This window comes from Lynx rufus, unplaced genomic scaffold, assembly GCF_022079265.1.
Source record: "Lynx rufus isolate CCGP_SWC_20201006 ecotype Redwood Valley unplaced genomic scaffold, mLynRuf1.p SCAF_12, whole genome shotgun sequence".
NCBI lineage: Eukaryota > Metazoa > Chordata > Mammalia > Carnivora > Felidae > Lynx > Lynx rufus.
This window is the reverse complement of record NW_025814826.1, coordinates 1,436,800-1,459,667: the sequence shown is the minus strand read 5'-3', so window position 1 is coordinate 1,459,667 and position 22,868 is coordinate 1,436,800. Positions and strand designations below refer to the sequence as shown.

General features: G+C 39.3%; 1 pseudogene; it reads left to right on the top strand.

The window, feature by feature from the left end:
* Nucleotides 1-2,080: 2,080 nt before the first annotated feature.
* LOC124507627 (dnaJ homolog subfamily C member 10-like) lies at nt 2,081-4,735 on the top strand (annotated as a pseudogene).
* Nucleotides 4,736-22,868: the final 18,133 nt, after the last annotated feature.

Below are 22,868 nucleotides of genomic sequence, written 5' to 3'. Positions count from 1 at the left end.
AAGCATAAGAGACTCTTAAAACCTGAGAACAAACTGAGGGTTAATGGGGGGGTGGGAGGGAGGGGAGGGTGGGTGATGGGTATTGAGGAGGGCACCTTTTGGGATGAGCACTGGGTGTTGTATGGAAACCAATTTGACAATAAATTTCATATATTGAACAAAAACATCACAGTAAATGAAAACGGTCTAAAAGCCTCAACTAAAACGCAGACTGTCAGAATGGATAAAAAAGGAAGACTCAACTAGATGCCACCTATACAAAATGCACTTTAAATGTCAAGACAGAAATTTGTTCGAAAGACAGGAATATGATATACCACACTAACACTTGACCAAAGAAGGCTGAGCTAGAGTGGCTATATGAATAGCAGACAAAACAGTTTCAAGCAAAAAAATATATATATATATATTACCAGCAATAAACAACAGGTCATTATATAATCATAAAAGGGTCAATTAAGAGCAATCTTAAATGTTCATGTGTCTGTTAATAGCTTCAAAGTACATGAAGCAAAAATTGATAGAACTGAAAAGAGAAAGAGGCAAATTCACAATTATAGTCTAATATTTCAACACGCTCAATATCAACAAGGGCATAGTAGACTTGGCCGCCACTATTCTTCTCAAGGATCTATGGAACACTTACCAAAAAAGACTATGTTCTGGGTCAAAAATAAATCTTAATAAAAGGAAGAAGTCAAGAGGCCTGAAGTCATAATAGTGTGTTCCCTGACCACAAAGCAATCAAATCAGAAATCAAGCACAAAAATATCTCTGGAAAATACTCAACTATTTGTGAACTACAGAACACATCGAAATATCCCCTGGGTCAAAGAAGTAATGAAAAAAGAAAAAAAAAATTAGAAAGGATTCTGAACTGAATGAAAATGAAAACATAGTAGAATTTGTAGAGTCCTGCTTTAGTAGCACTCACATGAAGACTGATAGCACTGAATGTATACATTAAAAAAGAAGAGGGAAGTGCGGTGCTCCTTGCTGCCTTTGTGGCTCCTCCCCCAGCTTCCCAAGGCACCCTGCCCTGCCCCGCCCCACCCTGGCAATGGCTGGAGAGCAGGTGCTTTGTTCACAGCGCACAGCAGGCACTTGGGTGGGTGGGGGCGGGGTCCGCCAATGCCGGGAATTGAAGGTGGGGGAGTAGCTGTAGGAGGAGACCCCCCTAGACTGAGGTGGGCATGGGTCGGGCCCCGGGTTCTGCTGGAGCGGGAGGCGGCGGCGGTGGCAGAGGCATGGTCCTTCTGGAAGGGAGAGCCCAATGCCTCTGCACCTGTCTCCCCTCCCTTCCTCTCCGCCCCTGCCATGGGTTTTGTGTTCTAGCTCCCCATCTTTTTCTCACTACCTACATCATCACCCTTCTTCCGACTTCGCTTCCCAGCTTCTTGCGACCCTTTCTCTCACTTAAGCCTCAGTTACTCAGGCTCTTTTCACCCTAGGCTTGCCGGAGACTTCATATGCCAGCAGTCTCTTTCATGGGATGTCCCCATCCTTCCCCTCTCCCCACATCCTATTCTGGGCTGATGGCAGCCAGAAATCCTTCCTATTGCGTTTACCGGCAGTTTCCACCTGGCCCTGAAGCTTGGTGCAGATCAAGTCCACCACACCCACGCTGAGAAGGACCCCTAGGAGAACCACTTGTCCCATGGTGGTATTGGACAATGTGTTCTCGATTTTCCTCTGGTTGCTTATTTTAGTCTGAGTATTTGTTACTCTCCACCGCTATACTTTACAAACGTATGTTTTGGTTGCATGACAAGGAGTTGGAAATGAGCCAGAGACCATTCGCAGGTAAGGAGAAGATTTAGACATTGAGGATTCAAGGAAGAAAGGAGAAACAGAATGTTAAGAAGGTTAGATTCCTGAAAGTATTTCGATATCTTTTGTGATCTGAGGAAGTGGAGATTACTGAGCCTACACAGATTGACATTTTGGGAGAAAATTTCATGGTGCTTGATTCGCTCTTGGAGTAACGTGAACACAAGTTCTCAAACCTGCATATTCTCTCAGTTGGAACCAGCTGTATATCTGAATGTTCACTTTCATCAGAACTTGTATCAGAGAAAGAATGGGAGTCTGCTTCAATGAAAATGACTACCTCTGGGACCTGAAAAGGGTCATTCTGTTTCCTAATAGTGTATATGACCATTTTCGTGGGAACAGATCAGGATTTTTACAGTTTACTTGGAGTATCCAGGACTGCAAACAGTAGAGAGATAAGACAAGCTTTCACGAAGTTGGCATTGAAGCTACATCCTGAAAAAAAAAAAAAAAAAAACGAACAACCCAGGGCGCCTGGCTGGCTCAGTCAGTTGAGCGTCCAACTTCCACTTGCCTGGGTCATGATCTCACAGGTCGTGGGTTAGAGCCCCGCGTTGGGCTCTGTGCTGATGGCTCGGAGCCAGGGGCCTTCTTTGGATTCTGTGTCTCCCACTCTCTCTGCCCCTAACCCACTTGCATTCCGTCTCTGTCTCTCTCAATAGTAAATAAACACTAAATAAATACATAAATAAATAACCAACCAACCAACCTACCAACCAAATGAATAATCCTAACGTACAGAGTGATTTTCAAAAATAAATAGAGCATATGAAGTACTCAAAGATGACGATCTGTGGGAAAAGCATGACAAATACAGAGAGAAGGGACTTGCAGATGATCCAGAAGGTGGCCCGTATGAAAGCTGGGATTATGATCGTTATGATTTTGGTATTTATGATGATGATCTTGAAAGCATGACATTGAATAGAAGAGAAGTGGATGCTGCTGTTCATTGTGGAGAACTGTGGTTTGTGAACTTTTACTCCCCAGGATGTTCACACTGCCATGAATTAGCTCCCACATGGAGAGACTGTGTTAAAGAAGTAGATGGATTACTTTGAATTGGTGCTGTTAACTGTGGTGATGATAGAATGCTTTGCCGAATGAAAGGAGTCAACGGATCTCCCAGCCTCTTCCTTTTTAGGTCTGGAACGGCCACGGTGAAATATCACGGGGACAGATCAAAGGAAAGTTTGGTGAGTTTCGCCATGCAGCACGTTAGAAACCCAGTGATGGAATTATGGACAGGAAATTGTGTTCACTCCATAGAAACTGCTTTTGCTGCTGGTATTGGCCAGCTGATCACTTTTTGTTGCAAAGGAGGAGATTGTTTAACTTCATAGACACGACTCAGGCTCAGGGGCATGTTGGATGGTCTGGTTAATGTAGGATGGATGGACTGTGCCACCCAGGACAAACTTTGTAAAAGTCTGGATATTATCACAAGTACTACTGCCTATTTTCCTCTGGCGCCCCATTAAATAACAGAGAGAAAAGCAGCGTTTTGTTCCTTAATTCATTGGATGCTCGAGAAATATATTTGGAAATCATGCATAGTCTTCCAGATTTTGAGCTACTTTTGGCAAATACACTAACGGATCGATTGTCTCATCATCTATGGCCCTTATCGTTTAGTTTCGGAAAACATGAAAATCCAAATGATCCTGAGTTGAGGGAACTAAAAACTCTACTCAAAAGTGAACATATTCAAGTTGGCAAGGCTGACTGTCCCTCTGCACCAGACATCTGTAGTAACCTCTCTTTATTTCAGCCATGTCTAACAGTATTTAAAGGACAAGGAACCAAAGAATATGAAATTCATCATGGAAAGAAGATTCTATATGATATACTAGCCTTTGCCAAAGAAAGTGGTAATTCTCATGTTGCCACACTTGGACCTCAAAATGTTCCCGCCGATGACAGGAACCGTGGCTTGTTGATTTGTTTGTGCCATGGTGTCCACCATGTCAAGCTTTATTGCCAGAGTTACAAAAAGCATCAAAGCATCTGCGTGGTCAGCTTTAGTTTGGTACACTAGATGGTACGGTTCACGAGAGACCCTGTAACACGTATAACATTCAGGCGGATCCAACAACAGTTGTATTCAACCAATCCGAGGTTCATGGATAAGGACATCACTCTGCTGAACAACAGATCTTGGAATTCATAGAGGATCTTAGGAACCTTCAGCGACCTCCCTGACACCCACCACTTTCAATGAACTAGCTAAACAAAGAAACCATGATGAAGTCTGGATGGTTGACTTCTACTCCCATGGTGTCATCCATGTCAAGTCCTAATGCCAGAATGGAAAAGAATGGCCCGGACACTAACTGGACAGTTACTGTGGGCAGTATAGAATGCCAACAGTATCATTCTTTTTGTGCCCAAGAAAATGTTCAGAGATACCCTGAGATAAGATTCCCCTCCCCCAAAAACCAAATAAAGCTTTTCAGTATCACAGTTACAATGGCTAGAAGAGAGATTTGGGGTCCGGGATTTCGACCTCAAGCATCCACAAATCTAATGACTCAGACTTTCGATGAAAAAGTTATACAAGGGAAAAATCACCGGGTGATTGAATTCTATGCTCCTTGGTGTGGACCTTGCCAAAATTTTGCTCCAGAGTTTAAGCTCTTGGCTAAGACGATGAAAGGAAAAGTGAAAGCTGGAAAAATAGACTGTCATGCTTAGGCTCAGACATGCCAGAAAGCTGGCATCAGAGCCTATCCGACTGTTAAATGTTATCCCTATGAAAAAGCAAAGAGAAACATTTGGGGAGAGCAAATAGATGCCAGAGATGCAAAAGCAATCGCTGTCTTACTAAATGAAAAATTGAAAAATCTCCACACTCATGGAGAGAGAGATGAGGATGAAGTTTAATGATATGAAGATGAAGAAAAAAGAGAAAAGGAATTCTAACCCATGACATCAGAGGAACATCTTTGTAGGATGTTGCTACATTCTGGGTCACACTAAAGGAACATTAGCTCAGAATTGTAATTGCACTGTCTGAATTCTGTACAACATTGGTATAAATGAAGGGTTTGCAAGCTTTTTCTGTAAAAGGCCAAACTGTAAATATTTTAACCTTTGTAAACCATATACTTTTGTCCCTTAGTACTTTGTTTTTGCTTTGTTTACAACCCTTTACAAAATCTAAAACTTTTCTTACCTCAGGGCCATACACAAACAAGCCAAGCCACATTCAGTCCATGGGCCATAGATTGCTGACCCCTGGAAATGATACTAAAACTGCCTGGCTCAACCAGGAGCCTGCTCTGTCAAGTACATACATGTCTAGGGTCTATTCCTTAAAGTTTTGTGGCTGGCCTGAAAGGAAATAATTTGGTATTTATTTACCTGTCTGAAAAATTGTGTGAAATGGATTGTGGCCATAGTGTAATTAAAAAAAACCACACACACACACACACACACACACACACACACACAATGTGGCAAGCAGATAGCCTATTTTCATGGTGTATTATAGTAAAGAGATTTTCTTCTTTTTTTTTCTAAAGGTTGAAGAACTGATTTTAATTTTTCACAATTGAGAAAAATTTTGGTAAAATAATGCCAATAGATTTCTACAGTATCTAGAAGAAGAAGAAGAAGAAGAAGAAGAAGAAGAAGAAGAAGAGAAGGGGGAGGGGGAGGAGGAGGAGGGAGGAGAAGGTAGAAGGAGAGGAGGAAGAAGGAGAGGAGGAAGAAGGAGAGGAAAAAGAAGAAGAAGAGGATGAAGAGGATGAGGAAGAAGAAAGGTCTGAAATCTATGACATTGGGTTCCACCTTTTGAAACTAGAAAACTAAAACAAATTAAACACAAACCAAGCAGAAGAAAGGAACTAATAAAGACAAAAATCACATGAAAGAAAGCAGAAAAACGATAGAGAATAATCAATGAAACCAAATGCTTTCAGGAGGTGAAAAAAAGGATAAATTTCTACCAAGACTGATCCCAAAATGAAGAGAAACAAGGGAAGTATTAACAATATATCAGAAATTAGTAATGTAACTAACATTACTGGAAATTCACAGATACTAAAAAAATAACAGAGTAATACTATGAACTTTATATAATTAATTTGACAACTCAGATGCAGTGGGTAAATTCCGTGAAAGACAGAAATTATCAAAGCTCAATCAAGAGTGAAGGGTGCCTGGCTGGCTCAGTTGGTAGAACATGTGACTCTTTTTCTTTTTATATATATATGAAATTTATTGACAAATTGGTTTCCATACAACACCCAGTGCTCATCCCAAAAGGTGCCCTCCTCAATACCCATCACCCACCCGCCCCTCCCTCCCACCCCCCATCAACCCTCAGTTTATTCTCAGTTTTTAACATTCTCTTATGCTTTGGCTCTCTCCCACTCTAACCTCTTTTTTTTTTTCCTTCCCCTCCCCCATGGGTTCCTGTTAAGTTTCTCAGGATCCACATAAGAGTGAAACCATATGGTATCTGTCTTTCTCTGTATGGCTTATTTCACTTAGCATCACACTCTCCAGTTCCATCCACGTTGCTACAAAAGGCCATATTTCATTTTTTCTCATTGCCACATAGTATTCCATTCTGTATATATACCACAATTTCTTTATCCATTCATCAGTTGATGGACATTTAGGCTCTTTCCATAATTTGGCTATTGTTGAAATGGCCAACTCATCTTTGACAAAGCAGGAAAGAACATCCAATGGAAAAAAGACAGCCTCTTTAACAAATGGTGCTGGGAGAACTGGACAGCAACATGCAGAAGGTTGAAACTAGACCACTTTCTCACACCATTTACAAAAATAAACTCAAAATGGATAAAGGACCTAAATGTGAGACAGGAAACCATCAAAACCTTAGAGGAGAAAGCAGGAAAAGACCTCTCTGACCTCAGCCGTAGCAATCTCTTACTCGACACATCCCCAAAGGCAAGGAAATTAAAAGCAAAAGTGAATTACTGGGACCTTAGGAAGATCAAAAGCTTCTGCACAGCAAAGGAAACAACCAACAAAACTAAAAGGCAACCAACGGAATGGGAAAAGATATTTGCAAATGACATATCGGACAAAGGGCTAGTATCTAAAATCTATAAAGAGCTCACCAAACTCCACACCCGAAAAACAAATAACCCAGTGAAGAAATGGGCAGAAAACATGAATAGACACTTCTCTAAAGAAGACATCCAGATGGCCAACAGGCACATGAAAAGATGTTCAGCGTCGCTCCTTATCAGGGAAATACAAATCAAAACCACACTCAGGTATCACCTCACGCCAGTCAGAGTGGCCAAAATGAACAAATCAGGAGACTATAGATGCTGGAGAGGATGTGGAGAAACGGGAACCCTCTTGCACTGTTGGTGGGAATGCAAATTGGTGCAGCCGCTCTGGAAAGCAGTGTGGAGGTTCCTCAGAAAATTAAAAATAGACCTACCCTATGACCCAGCAATAGCACTGCTAGGAATTTATCCAAGGGATATAGGAGTACTGATGCATAGGGGCACTTGTACCCCAATGTTCATAGCAGCACTCTCAACAATAGCCAAATTATGGAAAGAGCCTAAATGTCCATCAACTGATGAATGGATAAAGAAATTGTGGTTTATATACACAATGGAATACTATGTGGCAATGAGAAAAAATGAAATATGGCCTTTTGTAGCAACGTGGATGGAACTGGAGAGTGTTATGCTAAGTGAAATAAGCCATACAGAGAAAGACAGATACCATATGGTTTCACTCTTATGTGGATCCTGAGAAACTTAACAGGAACCCATGGGGGAGGGGAAGGAAAAAAAAAAAGAGGTTAGAGTGGGAGAGAGCCAAAGCATAAGAGACTGTTAAAAACTGAGAACAAACTGAGGGTTGATGGGGGGTGGGAGGGAGGGGAGGGTGGGTGATGGGTATTGAGGAGGGCACCTTTTGGGATGAGCACTGGGTGTTGTATGGAAACCAATATGTCAATAAATTTCATATATATAAAAAATAAAAAAATTTAAAAAAAAGAAGTAGACAAATAAAAAAAAATAATAAAATCTTAAATCATAAAACTCCTAGAAGAAAACAGAGGATAAAATCTCCTTGACATAGATCTTACAAATGATTTAGGATAGGACATCCAAAGTACAAGCAATAAAAGCAAAAACAACCAATGCAATCAGCAATGTTTCTGCACAGCAAAGAAACAAGCAACATGACGGAAAGGCAACTTATGGAAAGGATGAAAACATTTGCAAGCTACAAATATGAAAAACGTCAATATCTAAAATGTGTGAGGAATTCGTACAATTCAACAGCTAAAAACAAATATAATTAAAAACTGGGCAAGGCACCTTAAAAGACGTCTCTCCTCAAAACATATTCAAAAAAATTTTTTTTCAACCTTTATTTTTTTTTGGGACAGAGAGAGACAGAGCATGAACAGGGGAGGGGCAGAGAGAGAGGGAGACACAGAATCGGAAACAGGCTCCAGGCTCTGAGCCATCAGCCCAGAGCCCGACGCAGGGTTCGAACTCACGGACCGCGACATCGTGACCTGGCTGAAGTCGGACGCTTAACCGACTGCGCCACCCAGGCGCCCCTCCTCAAAACATATTCAAATAGCCAAGGGTACACAAGAAGGTGCTCGATATCACTATTCATCAGGGAAATGCAAATCAAAACTGCAGTATATAGATATCACTTTGACCTATTAAAATGGCTATTGTCAAAAAGACAAGAGATATCGTTGGCAAGGACGTACAGGAAAGGAATTCCTTGTACTCCTGTAGGACTGTAAATTGGGACAGCCACTAAGTAAAACAGTATGGTGGCTCCTCAACAAACTAAAAATAGAACCTCCAAATGAGCCAATAATCCCATTTCTGGGTATATGTCTTAAAGACATGACATCCTTACCTTGGAGAGATATCTGCAGCCCTATGTTTATTGCAGCATTATTTACAATAGTCAAGAAACATGGGGCGCCTGGGTGGCTCAGTCGGTTAAGTGGCCGACTTCGGCCCAGGTCATGATCTCGCGGTCCGTGAGTTCAAGCCCCGCGTCGGGTTCTGTGCTGACAGCTCAGAGCCTGGAGCCTGTTTCAGATTCTGTGTCTCCCTCTCTCTGACCCTCCCCCGTTCATGCTTTGTCTCTCTCTGTCTCAAAAATAAATAAACGCTAAAAAAAAATTAAAAAAAATAGTCAAGAAACAACCTAAGAATCCATCACTGGATCCATGGATTAAAAATATGGTATACAGTTACAATGGAATATTTTCAGCCACAAACAAGAAGGAAATCCTGCCAGTTGTGACAACATGAGTGAAACTCGAGGGCTTTATCCTTAGTGAAAAGAAGTCAGACACAGGAAGACAAACACTGTATGATCTGACTTATATGTGGAATTAAAAAAAAATTGCACGAAAAACAGAACAGACTGGTGGTTGCCAGGATTAGGAGGCTGTGAGAAATGGGTAGATATTGGTCAAAGGGTACAAACTACCTGTTACAAGATTAATTAATTCTGGGTATTTAATGTGCAGGATGGTGATTACAGTGAACAATACTGTATCATATCATTTGAAAGTTGCTACAAGACTAGATCATCACAAACAAGAAATGATATTTATGTGAGATGATGGAACTATTGACACTATTGTGGTAATCATTTGACAATATAAAAGTGTATCAAATTAATACAGGTACACCTTACAGTTACACAGATGTATGTTACTTATATCTCATACATCTGGAAAAACTTAAAAAATTCAAAAGTACTCATATGTTATTATCTATCTCTCAGAAATAACAATCATCTGATTAGTTATGCTTTTGTTTAAAAAAAATGGTTTGCGGCGCCTGGATGGCTCAGTACGTTAAGTGTATGACTTTGGCTCTGTTGTGATCTAAGGGTTTGTGGCTTCGAGCCCCACATCGGGCTGTGTGCTGACATCCCAGAGTCTGGAGCCTGCTTCGGAATCTTTGTCTCCCCCTCTCTCTGCCCCTCCCCAACTCTCACTTTGTCTCTCTCCAAATGAATAAACATTTTAAAAAATTTAAAAAAATGATTTGGTAACTTTTGCATACTTTTCGCCTAATATCTAATCCTGATAGAAAAAAAATGGGGGATTCACCAAAAAGAAAATTATAATTCTGTTTTCATGGACTAAATGCATGCAACAGAATATTATTACCATACAGCTACAAACATTTCCAAAAATAATGAAATTACCCGCAGATTTTTTTAGGACTTAAACATGAGCCCCAAAGAGCACCAAAAACAAAAACAAAACTAACAATTGTGGTTTTTTTCAAAAAACTGTTATACAGATAACTCTTTTCGTGGAAATAACATCCAAGAAAAGAAGAATCTTTGTGAAAGCAATTATCAAACAATTCCTCTCGACCCAAACTTCAAAAATGAATCTGTAATTATAGAATTTGAAATAGCTTTCATTTTGAACCCAGTCAATAGAAGCAACTTTTAAGTAGAAAACATCTGGGGAAAGCCACCTCAAACTTAGAAAAACAAAACAAAACAAAACAAAACAAAAAGAAACCCTAACACGTAGCCATGGTAACAAGAAGCCACCAGAATCAGTTTTAAATGTGTTAATCAATGCCAACCAGCCCTACTCACCAACCAATCCATTTCAGCTCCTTCCTTCTGAAAGACAGCGAATAAAGGACAAAAATGACTCCAATACACATGCTTCAGCGTGCCAACCAATCCACAACAGTCTCACCCAAATAAGCATGGTACTTTAGATGAAAAACCATTTAATTTTCTGAAAGTCCCCTAATTCTCAAACTCCACTCTTCCCCAAACCCTGTATAAGAATAGCAGACTGCTCTGTTAAAAAAGACTATACCTAACCAGCATAGCTCGCTCTTATTTGTAAGTGATCAATTCCAACTTCATCTTTTTATTTCAGATATTGAGGGCTCATAATCTTTGGCAAGAATTTTTAAAGTCCTATAATAATTTGCCACCATATTTTAGTTTCCTTAATAATTATAAAGGAAGATTGCTATTCCTTTGATACATTTCACCATAATGAAAACTAACATAAATACAACTAAAAGAACAAGTAGGAAGTAAACACAATATTGGGCCCCCCAAAATCCAAAAACTGTACATAACTGACAGGTTTAGTTGTCAGAATGAACCCACGCCAAGGTTTGTCAAGGTGGGGGCTAGTATTATGTTAAAAACTATACACACAAGTTAAACTCCGTTCACTCAATAAACATTATTGAATAAGTACTATATAGACTAGAACATTTTCTAGGCACTGAGGACATGGCAATGAACAGATAACAATCCTACTCATGAGTGAAGTAAACATACAATAACAATAAGCTACACAGGCAAAATATACAGTATTAGAGGAGAAAAACTAAAGCAGAGAAATCACATTTTGATGTGTTATAGGGAAAAGGGTAGTTGAAGTACTAGTCAGGATGGCCAAGAAAGGCCTTGCTAAGAAAGTGACTTTTAAGCAAAAACCTGAAAGGAGAAACAAACAAAAAAGGAAAAAGCAAGCCATGAGGTATCTGAGGGAAAGCATTCCAGATAGAGTCAACAGCAAGCACAGAAGTATGTCCGAAGTACTTAAAGAGTAGTGAGAAATCAGTATGGCTGGACAGAATGAAAGGGGTAGAAAAGAGTTCAAATCAGAGAGAGAGAAGGAGACACCTGATCATACACAGGCCTTGTCGGCATTAGGAAGAGTTTTGGCATGTACTCTGAGCGAAATGGGAGGCAATTAGGCTTTGAGCAGAGGAAGGACACAATCTGACTTATGTTTTACTAGATCCAATGTGTTTAGAATTAACGGAAACAGAGGAAAAACCAAAGAAGAAACAAACAAACAAGAAGACCATTTAGTTACCTATTACACCAATATAAACAACAGATGATAGTCTATTGGTCATGGAAGATGTGTTTGGATTCTCGATATATTTGAAGGAAGACATGACAAGATTTGCTGACAGATGAGATGTCATGTGTATGAAAAAGAAAAAGAAAAGAGAAAGAAAAAGTGAAAGAAAAAAGAAAAAAAAAAGACAGGAGTCAAAGATGACACCAAGTTTTTTAGCAGAGCAACACATAGAACTGTTATTAACTCAATTAGGAAAGACATGCAAGGCAAATATTAAGAAAGAATATCAGGAGCTCAATTTGGGACATGTTAAGTTTGCAATAGCTATCCAGAAGGAGATATCAAGTGGGCAGTTTGATATGCGGGCCTGGAATTATGGAGAGAGATCCGGGCTGGAGATGTAAACTTGAGGATCATTAGAATATACAAGATAGTAAAAGTCAAGAGAAGGAAAATCAAAGGCAAATTCCTGGAAGACATCAATGGGTTAAAAGGTGGGGGACGAGAAGAAACAAGCAAATCAGGCTGAGGTGTACAGACTAGAAAGGCAGCGGGAAAATCAGGTGAGTGAGTGATAGCCTACAAGCAACATGGAGACAGAATTTTGGAGGAGAGAGTTTTCCATTGGGTCAAATATCGCTGAAAGGTTAAGTAAAATGAGATGTATGAAATTGTTTAGATTTATTAAAGTGAAAATCGGTGGTAACCTTGAAAAAACAATTCTGGAGGAGTGAGAGGGAAAATTGCTACAATGAATTCAAGAGTGGATGGGAGGGAGGGAAATCAGGATCAGAGAGTGAAGAAGGCTGTTGACAGATTTCATAGCTAAGTGGAATGGTCATGGTTGATCTAATTTTCTATTGTTGCTGTAGTTTTCAATTGTTACATACTGATTAGGTAGTATTTTTGTAATATTTGGAAGTCTTAAAAATTGCATATATGTAACACTAGGTTTTGTTTTTGTTTTTGTTTTTTTTGTTTTTTTTGTTTTTTTTTTTTTTGCTTTTTTAAAATGCCAGACCAACGTACAAAATAACTCACAAAATTATACACTGAGAAGACTCCTTAAATTTTTTCTAGATATATATAAGCTGATTACCATTTTTCTCATGCTTAGAAAGACCACAGAAAAACGAAGTTCCAAGGGCAGTATTTCGTGCTTGATAAAAATTATTAAACTCTAAGGGCACCTGGGTGGCCCAGTCCACAAAGCATCCAACTCTTGATTTCAGCTCAGGACATGATCTCTAGGTTCTCTAGCTTCGAGCTCTGCACTGACAGCATGGAGCCTCCTTGGGATTCTCTCTCTCCCTCTCTCTTTGCTCCTCCCCCACTCATGTGTGCATGCTCTCTCTCTCTCTCTCTCTCTCTCAAAATAAACATTTTTAAAACGTCACCCAACTCTAGGATATTTTATACTATCCAAAGTAATGAGTCATATTAAAATTTTATACACAGAAGTAAAAGGAGTTGGGAATGCAGAAAATAGTCCTACTTTGTAAACTGAATTGTCACAAATTGTACAACATGAAGGCACTGTTGAAAAATTTGGTGTGGTTCATGTTGAAATATAGTCTCTAAAAAGGCAGGATAATGGCATGCAAGCAAGGTACCTTTATAAAAATGATTCATTGCATTACCAGCATCTTGGTTTATAGCACAGGGGCCATGAAATGTTTATATAGAATATGAGACATGTTGCCACGTGAATCCTCTTGGCAATAATCAGATTAAGTTGAGGGTCCAACATTGGAGCACTCATGCACTGGGGAACAAAACCAAAAATCGAATAACTAGCAATTTTCTTGGTAGACTGCCAGTGTAGCAGGGAACTTCCGTTGCAATTCAGGAGATATTCAAATATTCTAACAAAATGTGCATAAGACATGACGTCAAACCAAACCAAATGCTTTAAATATACTTTGTTAAACCATCAGTACACATAGACCTAAATTCATTTTTTAAAATGGTCACATGCCCCATTACTTTATAGAAGTGAAACTTTAGTTCCTTATTAATGAATGGATATTTAGCCTATCTCTGGGGCCCCTAGGTGGCTCAGTCTGGTGAACATCTGACTGTTGATGTTGGCTCAGGTCATGATCTTGTGGTCGTGAGATCGAGCCCTGTCTTGGCCTCTGCACTGTTAACGTGGAGTCTGCTTGGGATTCTCTCTCTCCCTCTCTGTCTCTGCTCCCCCTCAATGCTTGGGCTCCCGAGTGTGCACATTCTCTGTCTGTCTCTCAAAATAAGTCAATAAACATTTAGACTATCTCCTTCACATATATCCTTCACATATACATGTGACTATATCCTTCACATATACAATATCCTTCACATATACATGTAACATATATATATATATGTAACCTTAATATATCTGTCCTATTTTGTATATGTAATAATATATAATAAATGCCCTTATAGTGTGTGTGTGTGTGTGTGTGTGTGTGTGTGTTTGCACGTGCAGGCGCATGCGCTTGCTTATAGAAGTCATGTATTTCAGAAGGACCCAGTCCTGGCAATGAAACCATTGGAATAAAGAGATGACCTACCTGAAATATTTTTCTCACGTTATATTATTTATTTCTGACAGTGACAGAGACAGAGCACAAGCAGGGGAAGGGCAGAGAAAGAGGGAGACACAGAATCTGAAGCAGGCTCCAGGCTCTGAGCTGTTAGCACAGAGCCTGACACAAGGCTCAAGCTCGTGAAGTGCAAGATCATGACCTGAGCCGAAGTTGGATGCTTACCCAACTGTGCCACCCAGGTGCCCCGACATATTTGAAATTTTGAAATACACTGCTAAATCACCTTTCAGAAAGGAGTTACCAATTTCATCCAACCACAGTGTCTAAGAATGTCATTTTCCTCACATTTCCTAACTTTGGTTATTTTATTTAATAAAATATTTATCACTATGACTGCAAAAAATGGTATCTCATTGGTATTTACATTTTTCTCATTAGCACGTAGGATGAAATATCTCCACGAAAAATACGAAATTTGTTCATCATGAAGATTAGCTCAAACTAGAAAAGATTGTTGCATAGGAAAATAACAATTACCTACTATTTAAATATTGCTATAGGCTTACCTATCAGAATCTTTATTTTCTGTAATAGGCAATTGATGGTTATCAGTTTTTCCATTCTGTCTTTGTGCAATTAATCCAGCAGCCGCAGCATCATGTATGTTTTCTGATACTTCCATGTCACTTCCTCTGTGCTTCTTTTTTTCTTCAACCTTTAATGGAACTTGATACTAAAGGTAATTGTTACTTTAGTCAATAAAAAGAAGTTTTTTTCATTAACTTTATCAGTTGACACTTAGTTTGTCATAAATTCAATGGAGGAAAATATTTTGTGTTTACTTTATCATTACAAGTAATAGTAATTTTTATAAACTCTCCTTCATTTCTGTTGGAATTTAAAAAAGCAGAAGTTACCAAAATTTCTAAAAGGGCTTTCTTTTTAATTTTTTTTTCAATGTTTTATTTATTTTTGGGACAGAGAGAGACAGAGCATGAACGGGGGAGGGGCAGAGAGAGAGGGAGACACAGAATCGGAAACAGGCTCCAGGCTCTGAGCCATCAGCCCAGAGCCCGACGCGGGGCTCGAACCCATGGACCGCGAGATCGTGACCTGGCTGAAGTCGGACGCTTAACCGACTGCGCCACCCAGGCGCCCCTAAAAGGGCTTTCTTAATTTTGTACTTATTCATATCCACACTTTGCTACTGAGAATTCCCCACCCACCCCACCCCATCTGACCAAGAGATACAAAGAAATGAAAAGACAAGAGACAAAATGTGTCCTTTTCTTTCCTTACCACCTGGGATTTACACAACAGCCAGATTTAAAACATGGGACATGGAGGTGCTCCTGTAACAAAACCAGGAAGCTTTCCTCTTTCTGCACGGAGCTATTCTTTCCCTGACTGCCTTTTACAATTCTTTTTCTTTTGGATCCTAAGGTTCTCAAAAAAAGTGACAGTGTCCCCTAAAATTTATGAACCAAAGTTTGCCACAACACAAAAGGAACAAAGTGAAACAGACGTTAGGGTGGAATTCTGGGAAATTAGTAATGCTCTCTGAATCTCACATTCAATAACCATAAAACTTTATAGGGAGAGGGTATAAAAGTAATGATCACCTTTCATCCCATTTACTACTGATAATGCGAGTAAAACTCAAAAAGGTTAAATGATTTGTCCCAAGTTCCTAAAGTGGCATTCCCTAGCATTTTATGGCACCAAAAGAGACGATACAATTCTTGAATGCTGAATCAGAGAAATGACCACAAATTCATTAAATTAGTCAGATGCATGAAAAGTGTGACTTTCGCACAGTAAATTAATACCTTGATTTGGGACGAGGAGATTAGCTACTTATTCTTTTAAAGGAGGGTATCTCTAGATTTTGTCTATTTCTAAAGTCCACACATCTCAAAGCTCAGTTTTCTCCCTTGGAGTTAAATACTGAAGGTTTGCTGAAGGTTTATGCTACCTACATGGTAAAAATCACACAGGCCAAGAGGTATCATACTTTATTGAACATAAAGTGAAGGTTTGACTCAACAGAAACATTTGAGAATGAGATTAAAAAATGTGAAAAAAGGGGTGATCATACAAATAGCTGTTATTAAGCCTATCTCAAAGGGGTCATGTTGAAATACTAAGTTCCAAGATTGTGAATAAAGCAGACAAGACTGCCTATTTTTGTGGGGAATCAGCTTAGGAATTCCCTGAGCCTGAACTGATGGGTTAACCAGGCATAGAAAATTACAAAGCCATAGGATGCTCACACCCAAGTTTGGGTAAACAATATTAGGTATCTAGGTATAGAGAGGGCGGGGCAAAGGCTCCAAGACCAAGGTGTGAGAGGTAAACAAGATTAGATATTCAGGAGGACACACTCCCCAATTTAGTACTATGGCAGAAAGCTGTTTTCACAGGAAGGAAGGACCAAGTGAGGTAAACAGGTAAATAGGGCTATAGGCTGTAGGCTGCAGGGTGAAGATGCCCAGAGGGGAGCTAATTAGCAAAAGAAAGGTGCCTTGTGGATCCTGAGGTAGCATCTGTCTTCTCCCCTAGACTAGCTAAGATAAACAGAGAAGCTGCCTCAGGTCAGCTGTTAACAACCATCTGCCAGGGGCCAGGATTTTGTTTTATATTGACCCTAACCCCTAACACCCTATATCTTGAAACCCCCTTTCCCTCATGCCCATGGGTTCATGTTCACAGATTGATTGTCTCTTTGTGCACGTCCATCACCATGTTTGGAAGCCTTCTGATCCTATTAAAAACAGAGCAAGGACCCTTAATCCGGGCTCTTGTGTTCTCTGGGACATTAGCTGTCTCTCCCATTGTAATCCTGCATCCCGCTGCTGTCTTGCTAGACAAGCAAGAACCCTAGACCCAGAGTCTACAGACACATACTGAAGCAATAAGTAGATTGCTTTAGCTGGGAACATGTGTTTATATTCCTTCTCTTAGTTATTGCTTCTTTCTCATTTTATTGTTTATGGAAATGCAATTTATATGTAAGCCAATATATTAAAAAAAACAACCTGGAGATTATTATGGTTTTTAAGCAGTTTCTTTATGGTTATTCTGGTTCATGAGGTCACATGGTACTTATATAGCTAAGTTAGTTTCCCAGTTCATATACTACTTGGAAGACTGACACTGAAACTTTAAGGAAAACAAATCACAAGAATGTTTCCCTGAACTCCTTTTTGTTAGATAGCAGAAATAATCTATTTCCAGACACAATTACTTATTTAGACAATTCCATTGTATGCACACTCTTGTTCTTTTGAGTGGAGAATCCGAATGGATCAGATAATTGCTAAAGAGAAAAAACAAGAGTAACAGCAAGGCAGACCTCCTTCACTTTTGGAGGTTGAACTTTCTCTCTTTCCAAAGACAGGAACTCTATTTGTGACATGCCTATCTCATTCTTAAACCTTTGCATATCTTGATGTAATTCTTCACTTAGATGTACCTCAGATGCTGGAAAACTGGATGCTGAAGAAGAACTCACAATTTGTAATTCAGAATCAATACTTTTATAGTTACGAGTACTGTCATTATCTGCATATAATGGCTTCTGGAAAAAAGTCTTGTATTGGTTTTGTTTTCTCGTGTTTGTGACAGCAGAAATATCATGCTTTTTTGTTTGAACCATGTGTTTCATCACATCGCAGCAGGCAAGCCACAAATCAAAAAAGCTCTATGAGACTGTTAAAAACTGAGAACAAACTGAGGGTTGATGGGGGGTGGGAGGGAGGGGCGGGTGGGTGATGGGTATTGAGGAGGGCACCTTTTGGGATGAGCACTGGGTGTTGTATGGAAACCAATTTGTCAATAAACTTCATATAAAAAAAAAAGCTCTATGAATCACTAGACTGAGGTCTAATTTACAATCGGTGGTCTTGCTCGCTTTGGCAGCACATATACAATCGGTGGTATTTTGGTCCATATTTTTTGCCATTTGCATGTCAAACTCTCTTGGCCTTCTTTTACTTTAAATGTAACTAGTGGGTTCTTTGCTTTTTTATTTTCTATATCATTTTAAAAATCCTCATTGTTGTTAAAAAGATGCCCAATGTCTGGTTTGTTCTCATTTTCATAATCTGATTTACTTTCTTTTTTTAATTTGAAATTTATTGTCAAATTGGTTTCCATACAACACCCAGTGTTCATCCCAACAGGTGCCCTCCTCAATGCCCATCACCCAGCATCCCCTCCCTCCCATCCCCCATAAATCCTCAATTTATTCTCAGTTTGTAAGAGTCTCTTATGGTTTGGCTCTCTCCCTCTCAAAGGTTTTTTTTTTTTTTTCACTTCGCCTCCCCCATGGTCTTCTGTTAAGTTTCTCAGGATCCACAAAAGAGTGAAAACATATGGTATCTGTCTTTCTCTGTATTACTTATTTCACTTAGCATCACACTCTCCTGTTCCATCCACGTTGCTACAAAAGGCCATATTTCATTCTTTCTCATGGCCAAGTAGCATTCCATTGTGTATATAAAGTACAATTTCTTTATCCATTCATCGGGTGATGGACATTTAGACTCTTTCCATAAATTTGGCGATTGTTGAAAGTGCTGCTATAAACATTGGGGTACAAGTGCCCCTACGCATCAACACTCCTGTGTCCCTTGGGTAAATTCCTAGCAGTTCTATTGCTGGGTCATAGGGTAGATCTATTTTTCATTTTTTGAGGAACCTCCACACTGTTTTCCAGAGTGGCTGCACCAGTTTGCATTCCCACCAAGAGTGCAAGAGGGTTCTTGTTTCTCCACATCCTCCCCAGCATCCATAGTCTCCTGGTTTGGTCATGTAGCCACTCTTGACTGGTGTGAGGTGGTATCTCAGTGTGGTTTTGATTTATATGTCCCGGGTGATTTGCTTTCATTTAAAGAAAGCTTAGAAGATGACTGGCAAGCATATTCTGGGGACCCAGGTATGAATGAGAGAGAATGACATTTTCAAGACTAGGCTCTTTTTGTTCAGGGAATGCCTGAAATACTACCGAGACAGACACTCCAAATGCATCTTCTTCCTCACAGTCAAGCACAGTATTTGTCCAATTCGAAGGTATTTCCTTTCAGTTGGTTCCTCCTTAGAGTGAACCTGTGGTGGTTCTTCTTCAAGATGAGTAGGAATGCTGTATTGTTAACAAATTTCAGCAAACTTCAGCTTTCACTCACTGGTGATGAGTTTTAAGCTATTTTTCCAGTCCAATTTGCCTTATTTGATCCACATTTCCTCAAAGTTTTGCATACAAGCATGTCTTAAATATAGAGATATATCATGCTCCCTATCACATTCCTTATTCATTGCTGGTCCTTGAGTCATTTTTTGCAGTTGCAAAAATGGGTGGTTAATTTCCTTGTTTTGATTTTCACATGTCTTTTCGGGCAGGATACATATTTGTAAAAACACCTTGTCCTTAAGTAATCAAGTACGGACAAAGAAAAATGAGAAAATAATTACAATTGTACTGTTAACTTTCTTCATCTATGTTTAGCTGTTCCCAAGTCACTGGATTGTAACTTCCTGTAAGAAGTGAAAACTAACTTGCCTTAGCCTAAGACAGAAGAAAAATATGAACTCATAAACTTAAGCTTGTCAGTTTTTGAAACTAAACAATTCATTAGATGTTAAATTGACCAAAAAATAAGTTAGATGATTTCTAATGTTATAAACCTTAAAAACTATTTAGCTTACCATCCCTTATAATGAGCACTAAAGTGCATTTGAGTACTTTTTAAGGATTAATAACTAGAGAATTAGAAATCTTTAAATTATTAGCAGCCAAATCAATTAATATCAAAGAGAAAAACATATGCTTGCAGTGTGAATCGGCTTAGGATTCTCCCTCTCACCCTGCCCTCACCTACCCACGTACTCTGTACTCACTCTCTCTCTCAAAAGAAAGAATTAATAGAAAAAGAAACCATAAGGAACAGAAAATACATTTACAGAATGGTACTCTATTTATTGAAAAATATCTGTGTGTAAGTGGACTCCCACAGTACAAACCCACCTGGTTCAAGGGTCAACTGTATACCTATATGATGTCTCCCCTAAGAGATTACCAGAACTTAACATAGTGCCAAGTTAGAAAATCAAAAACCCATTCCTAATTTCCCATTCTTTTCTGGACCCTACGACCATTTTATTGGCATTCAGACATATTCACATTTAAAACAAATATTCTTGGGGGGCCTGGGTGACTTAGTCGATTAAGCGCCCAACTTTGGCTCAGCTCATGTTCTCACAGTTCATGAGTTCAAATCCTGCATTGGGCTCCTTGCTCTCAGTGCAGAGCCTGCTTCGTATCTTCTGTCCCCCCACCCCACTCTCAACAATAAACAAACATTCACCAAAGTATCCTCAATATTTAGTAAGTCACTAAAAGCCACTGTGATCATTTTGTCTTCTGTTTCTATAGCACCCTTTACAGGTTACAAAACGTTGCCACATTTGTTCATTACGCATAACCAAGAGGTGGGTATTGGTGCCATTTTTAGGAACGAGGTCATTGACCTAGAGGCAAGTTTTTCCAAGATCCCACAGCTAGGAAGTGACGGAACCAAGATGCTAGCATGTCTTTGATTTGAAATACAGCGCTTGTAGCATTATGCAGCAGCTGCCTGGGCCTGAGAGATCAGGACTTTTTTACCTCCTTCCCTAGTTGTCACCTTAGAATAGGTCATCATTACTTTACTTATATTACTACAAGTATGACTGCGATGTTATTTTAATCATTCAAAAGGCAAAGTCAACGCATCTCTTGGATGTTTTAACATCACTCCATGCCTATACTTAAAAATAAGAAGAAGACAGTACCTCAGGAAGAGAAGGTGATTCTACATCTCCCTCTTCTCCTAATTTTAATGCCGACGTGATATCTACAGAATAGGGTCACAGATAAATTAATGAAAACATGTGTTACTATGAATTTTAAACACATACACAAGTCTATCTCCATTCATGAATATTTCAATAAAATAAAAGTAATAGCAGAAAAGATGTTCAGGGGGTTCACGATTTTCCAGAAGTAAAAGGGGGTAGTACTTGGGATACTTCTAAAGAAAGATAGCAACAGAAAAACATCTTCATGAGAAAAGGATAATATATTTGGATCTACATACATCCAGATTTTTTTTCACACTAGCATTTAATCATAGGAAAACAACTCACAGAGATTCACTAGCTTACCACTTCTGTAATTTTTATGCACTCCACCAGCAGAAGTCAAACTGTCATTAACTGCTTGCTCTGGTGTCACATTTTCAATAATACCAACACCATCTGCCTTTGCTTCCATTGCTGACTTTGAAGTTCCTTCCTAGAAAAACAGCACAAAACAAAAACCCAACTTCAGAAAAATATCACATTGGTTCATTTGGTCACGCACTCACCCACTCAAAAAGACAAGCACATACTGTATCTGTCAAGTCATAGCCACGATCTGGGGAAGAGCTGGAAATATAAATAAAAGACAGAGTCTGTTCTATATGCTAGTAGCAGTAGAGATGCATGAAAACAGGTAAGGACAGAAAAATAACATCCACTAGTTCTGCAAGGGAAGTGAATAACGTACAGTGAATGCACAAAGGAGAAAACACTTACATTTGGGAAGCTCAGCAAACGCTGGGAAGATAGGGCTGTATCTTAAAAGACAGACAGTGCACAAGGAGGGTGTGAAGGGCATTCTATAATGGCAAAAGAATCAAGTATGAAATAATATAGTAAGTGACAACACCTATGCAATATGGCAAAACTGGAACAGAGTTCTTGGGAATGGGATAGATAGAGAGATATTACTAGAACATCAGGACGAAACCAAAAAAAAAAAAAAGAAAAAAGAGCAGTGTTATGCTAGCACGTGAATTTCCACCTTCAGGTAATGGGGATCCATTGAATAAGCAGAGGAGTGACATCGTCACAAGTATATTTTAGAAAGGTCACTCTGGCAGCAATGTAGGACGAACGTAAAGGAAGCAAAACCAGAAGAGTACTGCAAAATTATAGTTGAGCGAGTGAATTACAGGAATGACATATGAAAAATGGTAAGCAGGTACAAAATATCGAATGTGGTGAGTGAGTGGATGCGGTGATTTCAGGGAAGTTCGGAGTCCAGGACGTTTCCTGTTCCAGGGCTGCTATTTATTATCTATTTATTAGAGCAGATTAAAAAGAGTCAGAGAAGAGGAAAGGAAATGGGTCAGAAACAATGTGTTTAAGGCATATTAAATTAAAAGTACCCAGGGGACTTCCAAAGAAAATGTTAGGGCCGCCTGAATGCCTCATTCAGTTTGCAACTGACTCTTGATTTTGGCTCAGGTCATGATCTCGCAGTTCATGGGTTCAAGCCCCACATCTGGTTTTGCGCTGACAGTGCAGTGTCTGCTTGGGATTTTCTCTCTCTCCCTCTGTCTCTTTTCCCCTCCCCACTTAAGCTCTCTCTGACTCTCTCTACAATTAATAAATGAATAAACTTTAAAAAAAGGAAAAAAAAGAAAATTCAGATCAATACATTTCCTGTAAGAAAAGCCCATCGTAAATATCTATAAAACATATTAAACTGATATAATAATGCAAACCTACACAGAAGTGTAAAATTGTGAAAAGGAAAATAAAAGGAGGCAGGAGGAGGA